The sequence below is a fragment of the Branchiostoma floridae genome, chromosome 19 (genome assembly GCF_000003815.2).
Source record: "Branchiostoma floridae strain S238N-H82 chromosome 19, Bfl_VNyyK, whole genome shotgun sequence".
Classification (NCBI taxonomy): domain Eukaryota; kingdom Metazoa; phylum Chordata; class Leptocardii; order Amphioxiformes; family Branchiostomatidae; genus Branchiostoma; species Branchiostoma floridae.
Window position 1 is genome coordinate 16,631,914 of NC_049997.1, and position 9,620 is coordinate 16,641,533.

The following is a 9,620-nucleotide window of genomic DNA, read 5'->3' on the forward strand; positions in this document are numbered from 1 at the left end:
TAAAAGAATAGTCCCATCTACATGTATACAGAACAATCTAGAACCTCAGTATATGCGAGCTATAGATACAACTGTAATGTACTTCGAAGGTTTTCGGGGTCATGTTAGGACAGACTTGTATGACTCACCCCCAACCCCTAACCCCCGCCCTTTTCATATGAAAGCTTTTTTTATGAGCGTGTGCACATCCAATTTAGATTAATTGAGATGTGCGGACAATGAAGGCATCCACCGATCGAGATTGATATAGATGAAAGAAAGGATACCACGCCCTGATCGCAAGATAACAATATGCTAACTCTGATAGCTCTGTGTATTGTGTTGTTCTGTTGTCAATTGACGCTTCTTTCATTGTATCCCGAATGTGTAGTGAAATCGCCCGTATAGATTTTCCGATGAAGTATTGTTTTTACGTACCTTGAGTTCGTAGCGTTATATCAAACGCTGCGTCCTAACTACGAGATATTGAGGTTTGAAAACAAGATATGAACTTGTATTTTAGTTAAGTGTATCCAGTGTTTGTGAATTAGTCATTTTTTAGACTGTGGACTTCATGTGTATAGTGTGTTTCAAAACGTTATCACAGGGGCGTGTATCACCAAGGTGATATCACACAAATTAGATATATATAACTTTATTGCACAACAATTGTACGAGGTACAAAGTATGGCATCTACATAACTACAGTGCTATAACTTAACTTAAGGCTTATCTAACTAATACAGGAGTTGTAGTATGGGATAAGTTTCTTACAATCATTGGAGGCTTTTACAATCATTTGGGGAATTTCTAATGTCAAAACCTTCTTTGATATATTTTCCTATATCTGCCATGCAGGGATTGTCTATCACGTGTATTTGGCCGTGCGTTGGGCGCTCCGACCATATATAGTCGGGTTGGTACCGCGCGTACGTACGTATAGCTTCACACAAGCGCGTATAAAATGTGGGCTCAAGTCCGTATTTTGTCCAGAATTTACATTTCTTTTAAATTTAGATAAAGTTTGTGATCGAAAAAGTGTTGTTTTTTTTCGGTTTGAAAATCATACGGCGCAGTAAAAGTCAATGTAAAATACAACATCTTTCCGGCAAACTTTACTTAAAGTAAACAAAAAGAATGTCAAAACGCAACGAGCTTGTATATACGAACTCGTGTGAACCCACCCTTATAGTGATCTCCGGCAATATTATCTGGGTCACTTTTATGAATAGCGCAATGATCGGATACATGTTGCCAGCATATAAATGAATGAATAAATAAAGACCTTTATTGTACATGTTTGCCCAACCGAGCTAAGTACAGGTCACAACAGAGACAAATCATATGCATGTATATAACAGTATGACAGATCTAGTGCACGTCTTACACAGGAATTCTGCTTCTTCTCGCTTCTTGGTGATGTTAAAAATGTATAGCCTCTGTCGCAGGGGGGGGTCGCGATTTTCATCGTTTGCTAGCTACTCTTATGCTGGCCGGAAAGGGAGTTTGCCGTGGAAGGGAATTTGTCGTTTGTCTTCGGAACGTGGTAAACCCCTTTCTATCATCAGCAAATATAATACAACCAACAACGAAGTGTTCTTCATCTTCTACCGCGTTAGATGTAAAAAATTGATAAGAAATAGCTTGCTGTGAGTCACCAGTACTCTTTTCATTGAAGCAAATGTATTGTTCTCTTTTCAAGTATACATCGATACAAAGCTGAAGGGAACCTCACCTCACCGGTCCCATAGCCAATAGGGAACGCCTATATCATATTAATGTATATATGCAACATTATATTTATAGAATTATGTGTTAGTCATAGAAGGCGTTCCTTGGTAGCATTCTAAACACAAAATAAACAGAGCCAGGAATGAAACTGTATATATATAGTCTTGTAGCCATTGAGGAGATACTAACTTCTTAAGAAGATTTTTCAGATCGGTAAGTTTTCTTCTACATTTCTTCCTTGACGAATTTCGTCTTTTACTTTGTTGCCACTTAAGATTTTGTAATCAGGGGAAAAATATACAGAGAAAATGCTATTGTTTAGAAATGTACCTACGCGTGACTGGGCTAAATTGCTTACAGAGGAATTGCAAAGGATTGTTTGTTTGTTTGTTTGTTTTATTTGTATTTGCTTCATTTGGCCATGCTGTCGCTTCTTTTATTAGGCCATAGCAAGTAAATTTCATGGATGACATCAGATATCAGCAAAATCCACAAGAAGAAATTGATTTTGTCCAGAACAAGTGCGCACATTTGATAGTATGCTAAGAAGTCTCACAAAACATTTTAATCATAGCAGTAATTCAATGAATGAATGTCCGTTTGCATAAATTATGTAAATATTTTTGGCGACGCTTCGAATTCAGGGCAAGCCTTATGGTATAGTGTTATGTTGCTCTACAAAAAAAAACGAATTACAGGGGGAGGGAAATGTGCAACATCTTCTCGAAAATGTTGCATTTCTATTTTTGCTGTTTAGGCTACAGCAAGTAAATTTTATGGATGACATCCTCTGCAGACTTAAAAAGTAATGAGATAAGGCGAAAAAAATAAGATGGGTCAAAAATACAAGATGTCTACATTTTCAAAATATAGACACCATAAACATTGTAACAAGAATTGAAGTGACGAAACATGGCCATGGTAGCATAGACAACAAATCATTCATTCCCGTATTCAAGAAGTGACTATAGTGTAGTGTAGTAAAAGTGACACTAGACTTGTATCACTTACCAAGTTGGCAACTACTGTAAACACTAATGACTTACATAGTGATGCCACTTTTACAGCTATCCAACTATTTTTTCACTTCAATAACTTAAGTCATTGATACCTCGATAGTGTCACTTCTACAAGCAGTACAATCAATACACACAACAAATTTTCTCATTTTCATACTTTCTCGTCATGTTGACCATCTCCGAAGATGAAAAAAAATCTTGTTTTTTTTTCTGAAATCAGGCGAAAATTTATGAGCGCGCTGATGTCATCCATAAAATTTACTTGCCGTGGCCTTACTTTGTTCCTGTCTGCGATCTCCATCTGCAAGGGCAGTAACAAGCTTACATCATGGGCAAGAAAGGCAAAAAGAAATGTTTCCAACAAAGTAGAGGACTTAGTGTCACGTGCACAGGTAAGCATGTGTGCGTGTGTGTGTGTGTGTGTGTGTGCTCGTGCGTGCGTGCATGTGTGTTTGTTTGTATATATATATATATATATATATATATATATGCATGTGTGTGTTTGTGTGTGTGTGCGTCCGTGTATTTGTATGTATGTGTGTACATGTGTCTTTGTGTATATGTGTCTGTGTGTGTGCTCGCGCGCGAGTGTATGTAACGTTATGTGTGTGCGTGTGTGCTTGTGCATGCGTGTATGCATATGTGTTCGTGTGTGTGTTTGTGTGTGTGTGCTCGTGCGTGCGTGTGGGCATGTGTGTGTTGGTGTGTATGTGTGATGACCTTCATGAATTTATCTCTTTTTTTTCAGACGATACAGCTACAGTTCGTTAGCAAACAAGAACGGCAAATATTGAATAAAAACCCAACGTACAGAGGTACCCTCATTCAAGAATACAGAAAGGATGGAGACCCCAAAATAAAGGTGTTCCGGGCTGAAAACTCGGAGAGTGTGAACAAGGAGAACGGTAAGTGTTTAAAGTTTTCACTTAAGTTAGAATTCTGGGTTGCAACTTTACAAATTCAACGTACAATTAATGTTTCTCCGTAAGCCATAGGGAAAACATATTGTTTTGACTGGTGCGTTCTTTGTAAACTGTTTGCGTTCTTGCTGTGCACATCGCCCCTCATTTATGCCACAAATGTTCACATGGAAGGGTCTCCATGGGTTTTTAGTGTGTGTGTCATATTGTTTTACAAACTCGCGTCGCGTATACGTAATAAGTGGATTTCTGCAAGAACGTTGCAACTGGTTGTTACATAAACTATTGGAAGATATCTTCTCGATCTGGAGTTTAGTTTTCCTCTATTTTCTATTACATCAGAAGATCTTAGAACAACTTTGTTTAACCCTATTCAAACGGGGGGGGGGGTATTCTTTTGAGGCCTACGCCAAATTTCATGCCATGAATTTGGCGTGGGCCTAACGCGGCGCATAACGCATGAACGGCTTACGATAGTCACCAAATTTGTTGACTTTTCCTGAAATTATGTTGACATACAAAATTTCGAAAACTTTTCGTATTGCCATGGCAACCGGTTGTTGACAGGATTTTTGTATTTTTCAGGTTTTCCTTGCTATATTTTCCAACATGAATAAAATATCTTATAATTTAGTATATCTTTAAGAATTAGATATGCATAAATTATACTAATCTAATGACGTCATCGCCCAAATTCAAATATGGTGGACCATATCACCAGATCAAGTATAACTAACTTATTATTCTTGTATCTCATTGTTCCGTTTAGCAATATTGACAGTATACTCCTACAGAAGTATACCACCCGGTGGTGGCACCTATGTTGTACTGCAGTTTAAGGCGTCCAAAATGTACTTCACCGCGAAGAAAACTAAACCGGGCAAGCTTATTCTACAGGTAGGTTATACAACAAACAGAGTCAAAGCAGGCGATGTTACTCAGATGACTTTTTCGTAGATCTGAAAACGTTTCAAATACAATATTTGTTACTGTGAGCATGTTTAAGAACCCACTACTCTAACCGAAATGAGAAGGGGCCCTTCCCGGTGTGAGTGGTTCAAAATCTACACTCCTATGGCCGCACCTGGGGCAATTACCGTCGTATTGAGGTCACCTGAGTGGCGCCGAATGGCAGCCACTCCAGACCCTTGTGATTTAGTCCCGCCTATTGTAAGCTCCTCACAATTCAGACCCTGTGTGTGAAGAGGGAGTAGTCAGCACACCTAATAAAAATAATGTTGAAGGTGATTATGATTATTATAGGGCATTTAATTTCTTTTCCAACTGTCTTCAAAGAAGAAGTCAAACCCCGTAATAGTAACGTAGATTTAGTACACTATTCTGTACCGTATGTACATTAATCCACTTAATATTTGTATGTTAGATCTTAGATTATCTATATGTTTCTAGACCACATTCATATTCATTTCATGTATCTAGTCTTTCTTCACTTGCAATTAGCCCCATGGGCATGAATTTGCAATAAAACATATATTATTTTTGCTGACAGGAACCGGGGGAGTTTGATCCGGAAGATGCCGAAGACATCACGACAACTGCCGACCGGCGAGTGTTCCTGGTGAAACCGAGTCAGCCAGGTTCGTCAGATGTCGTGTTTGCCTCACAGCACAAGTCAGGCGACAACAAAAACAAGGCTCGTGTAATCACCTTGCTGAAGAACAGAGGGGTTCCCGCCAAATTCAAGCGCGAAGGTGCGACGTTTGAAAGTCTCATTTGCCTTTCTAGTGTAGTTCACCTTTATCCGTGCGGTAACCTATATTCATTGTTTTTAAAAATAGGGTATGTAGGGATATCAAGTCAACGGAAGGTGGTTTTAGACTACAATATTTTGAAAAAAAAAATGTTGAAACTAACGTCCGGCGACTTGATATCCATGATGCCCTGTTTTGAATACAACAGATATAGGTTACCCCATGAATAAAGGTGAACTAACGTCATATGTCCTTGTATTGCGTACATACATTGTACACACGTCATTGACAAAAGTTTGCACAGACAAAAAGCTAGAAGAAACAATGAGAAATAGCAAATGAGAGCACAACACATTCTAAATAGTAAACTAAAGTTTGATCTGGAAATATGTAACGTTAGGTACTACAAGAAAGAAGTCTTGTTTCTGCGGTATATATATTCCTTGTGTAACCTGTTTATTTGCTGAAAAGCTTTAATATAGATATAAGTCGAAGGTAACTAGTGCTGTGAGCCTGAAATGGCAAATTTATGCATGCTAAAAGGTAAGTTTTTAATATCTTTCCACAGGAAAGGGGCCATTGGAATCGCAGTGGTTTCAAATCGAGCACGTTTTGGCAGGGGGCGCTTCCGAACAGCGTGACGAAGGACAAGTCCAAGGAGTATACTAGCATAGCTTCATGACTGAACCAAGTAGCTCGCTCAATTTGAGGCATATTATTGTGAGAATATGACATAATCAAGGAATAAAACAATTTTTTATTATGCGTTAAACTGTCCTAAGATGAGCATTAAATGTTTGTTGTATGTAAACAAACATATTAACAAGATCAGAAGATCCAATATAGTCAGTCTTAAAAAAAAAGCTGTTATAACTTAAGATTGTTGTCCATTATAGCGAAGCATATAAATAGTCAAGTCATGTCAGTGTTCATTGCACAACAAATTGTAACAGGTACAATATAAGACAAGCCACTGGCTAGTTACATCAATTTGGTACAACCTACTCGTAGGTTCTAAGCTATTGATAGAAGATACGATGAGTTGTTGTACGTGTATATAACCCTGTTGTAACGTTATGTCTACTATACAGCGACATGCACATTGATACTCTAAAGTCAATACCTTTACTTCTTTTTTTGCATGAAGGTGTATATACAATGTAGTATCACGTATATGTGTTGACCTAGATAGACAGAAACTACATATGTCGCGACATGAAATAACATCATACTAGTATTTGGGCCTAACGGCAAGTGTTCGGTTCGGAACCAAGTGGTTCCGGGTTCGAATCTTGTCATGTCACCAATCTTGTGTCTTTTAAAATGGCACTTTACACGGCTTTACTCACTCTACTTAGATGTAAACTTGAATTCGGTTCGGGAGGTAAAAGATATATACTACCTTTACCTTCTTTTAAAATGTAACCTGTTTCACGTATACTTCAGTTATCCTACTCAATGCATTTAGCCCATGTTGGGCAGGAATATGCAATAAAGATCATTGTCATTGTCATTTAACTTGAGTGCAGTGTCACATTGTCCTCGTATGTCTCAAAGCAAATAACAACAATAAACAAAAACACATGAAACGAGTCTCTAATTGTCTTGGGTAATGTTACAGTATTGATGGCCACACACTTGATAATCTGAATTAGTTTGATTTTTTTCTTCCTTTATAATATAAAGTAGGACATATCATTATGTAATGATAGCTTCAACACTTACTTGGTAGCACGTATGACACAGTATCTTACTGGCTGACATATGACTTACTGACAACTTTTCTCTTCGCTGATTGGCTGGCCTATTTGATTCAATTAACTGTAAGTCGACCGCCGTCCCAGCTGCAGGTGCGAGGTCAACGACCGCTCGGTCACCGTACTTGGGTCCTTTTACGACATATCCAATGCATATCTTTACCAAATTCAGGTCATACAGTTGTAATACTAGGGCACGGGAGGCACAAACATATAGTTTTGATTTAAAAATGGTCATACAACTTCAATAATCATTTTAAGAGGCATTTATAAAGAAAAATATCTGGGGACATTGGTCCACTCTACCGTTGTGCCAGATTTCAGGTCATTCAGCCCAGTAACAACGGAGATAAATCTCTTTAAAGATTGCGACAGCAGCAGAAGAAGAAGAAGAAGTAGAAATATAATAAACTCCCACATAGTAACAGTGGTAAACGTTATTATAAAACATCGTAAGAATGGTACGATTGACGTCATTGTGTCCATGTTACCCACGCATTGCATAGTCACAGTACCGAACATGTGAGGTAATGATTGAACTTTATCCCCAGCATATGTGCACAAAGTCACACGACTCTGTTGACTGAAGTAACGTTATGACTCGATGGAAAGGCCCACCTGAGTCAAAGGGAAAACCCACAAGTTTTGCTTATTAATAATGAGCCTCTAACTTTCACCAGTGCAGTTAGTACCTGGTCTAGCACAGATAGATTTTAAGCTGTGGAGCTAAGACATACAGGTGAGATTTAGACAAGTATATATACAAGGGCCTGCTGGGCGATATAACGTTTGCTTTGCACAACAAGGGCATAACATTTCTCGCGCTTGCCAGAATACGTGTACCATTAACAACATGTTTGCTTGTTGTTGTTGTTGCTTATGCCCGTGCATACATTTACAACGAAAGGGACATTTTTCTGCACTAAAAAAAAATAATGTTAGGTGTTTCAATAACGTTGATCATTCTATCTCGTAGCATGGAGTTGTTTGTGTTTGTGTAGAGGAACCACATGATGGTGATTTACTTTTATGTAATGCTTGTTAAAAATAGAAATATAATTGTCTAAAGGCGATACCATCAAATCTATAAGCTACAGTATTAGATAAATCCTAATTTCAGTAAATTATTATTACCAACACCGGTATCACAAGTCTGTTCTGACATATCCATAAGAATAAATTATTCTCTCCTCTCTTCAGAGCTTATCTTTGAGATATAATCAGCAAAATGTCTGACATCAGTATGAACAGCCTGGCAAACAAGTTACAAGACTTAGAGTTATTTCTCAAGGGTAAAGGCGGCCAAGAAGTCGGTTACAGACAGGCGCTTAAAGAAGAAATAGTTGGAGAGGATCACTTTATGGAGGTGGAAGTCCTTAAAAGTCTTGGAGACCTGCGTCTACAGAAAGGAAAGCTCAGTAAAGATTCAACAGAGTTTGACAAGGCTGCTGGCCTGTATTCTGCTGCTCTACTGCGCTGCACAGATCCAGACATGGGAGAAACGCTGGAACATCGTATCGGCTACATGGAGAAACTCTCAAGACAACTGCTGCAGGGGTACACTCCACACTTCCGGTGGTTGTCACCAGACTACTGGGGCGCTGCTGACAGCAATGTTCTAAGGGTGGCAGAACTGTTTGACCAACTGCAGAAAGGTGACAAGAAGTCACATAAATCTGCCCAGGAGACATACACAGAAATGTTAATCACAGCAATTGAAAACAGCAATGTGTTCCTAGAGTTTGAGGTTCTAAAAAGTCTAGGTGATTTGTGCCTAGAGAAAGGCAAGGCAACCGGTGATACATCCCAGTTCGCACAGGCAACTGCCGTGTACAAGAGGGCACTGAAAAGATGTGTAGGGCCTGACACAGACCAGACATTGCGTCATCGTATCAAGTACACAGAGAAGATCAGAGAAAAGAGAAGGGTGAATATTAATTATTCATGATATGTCAATCATGTACAAGATATCATGTGGTCCATTTGTTTTATACCAAGCTGTGACAGTGCCCTGTGCTTTTCCACACATTACTTAAAACTGTTGTTGGTCATTAACAGACAACAAGTCAATATCAATTTACCTGCTCGTACAGCACTATTAACATGGATATTGCATCGTAACACCACAAAAAAAGTTGGCGCATTTGATGACTTAAACGAGTATATAGGATACTTACAATACTATTAAGTTTGCATTTTATCATGTAGCAATCATCAGAAAGACGGAGGAAAAAAGTACCCCCCTCGGGGCACGAGTTCTGGACCATCACAAGAACCGATACACCAAGGTGGGGAAATTCATACGATCTATTGTATTAATTATAAACAACTTACTTAATAACAAACTTACGAGAGGCAAAGTCAGTAGTAACTTAAAAGAACCTGTAACGAAGCACAAACAAGTAACTATGGACTAAGTGAATACGATTATAGAAAAGTAAATTATTGTATTATTGTAAATAACTATGTGTAACGGAACACCTCTTGACCTCCCGCCAAACC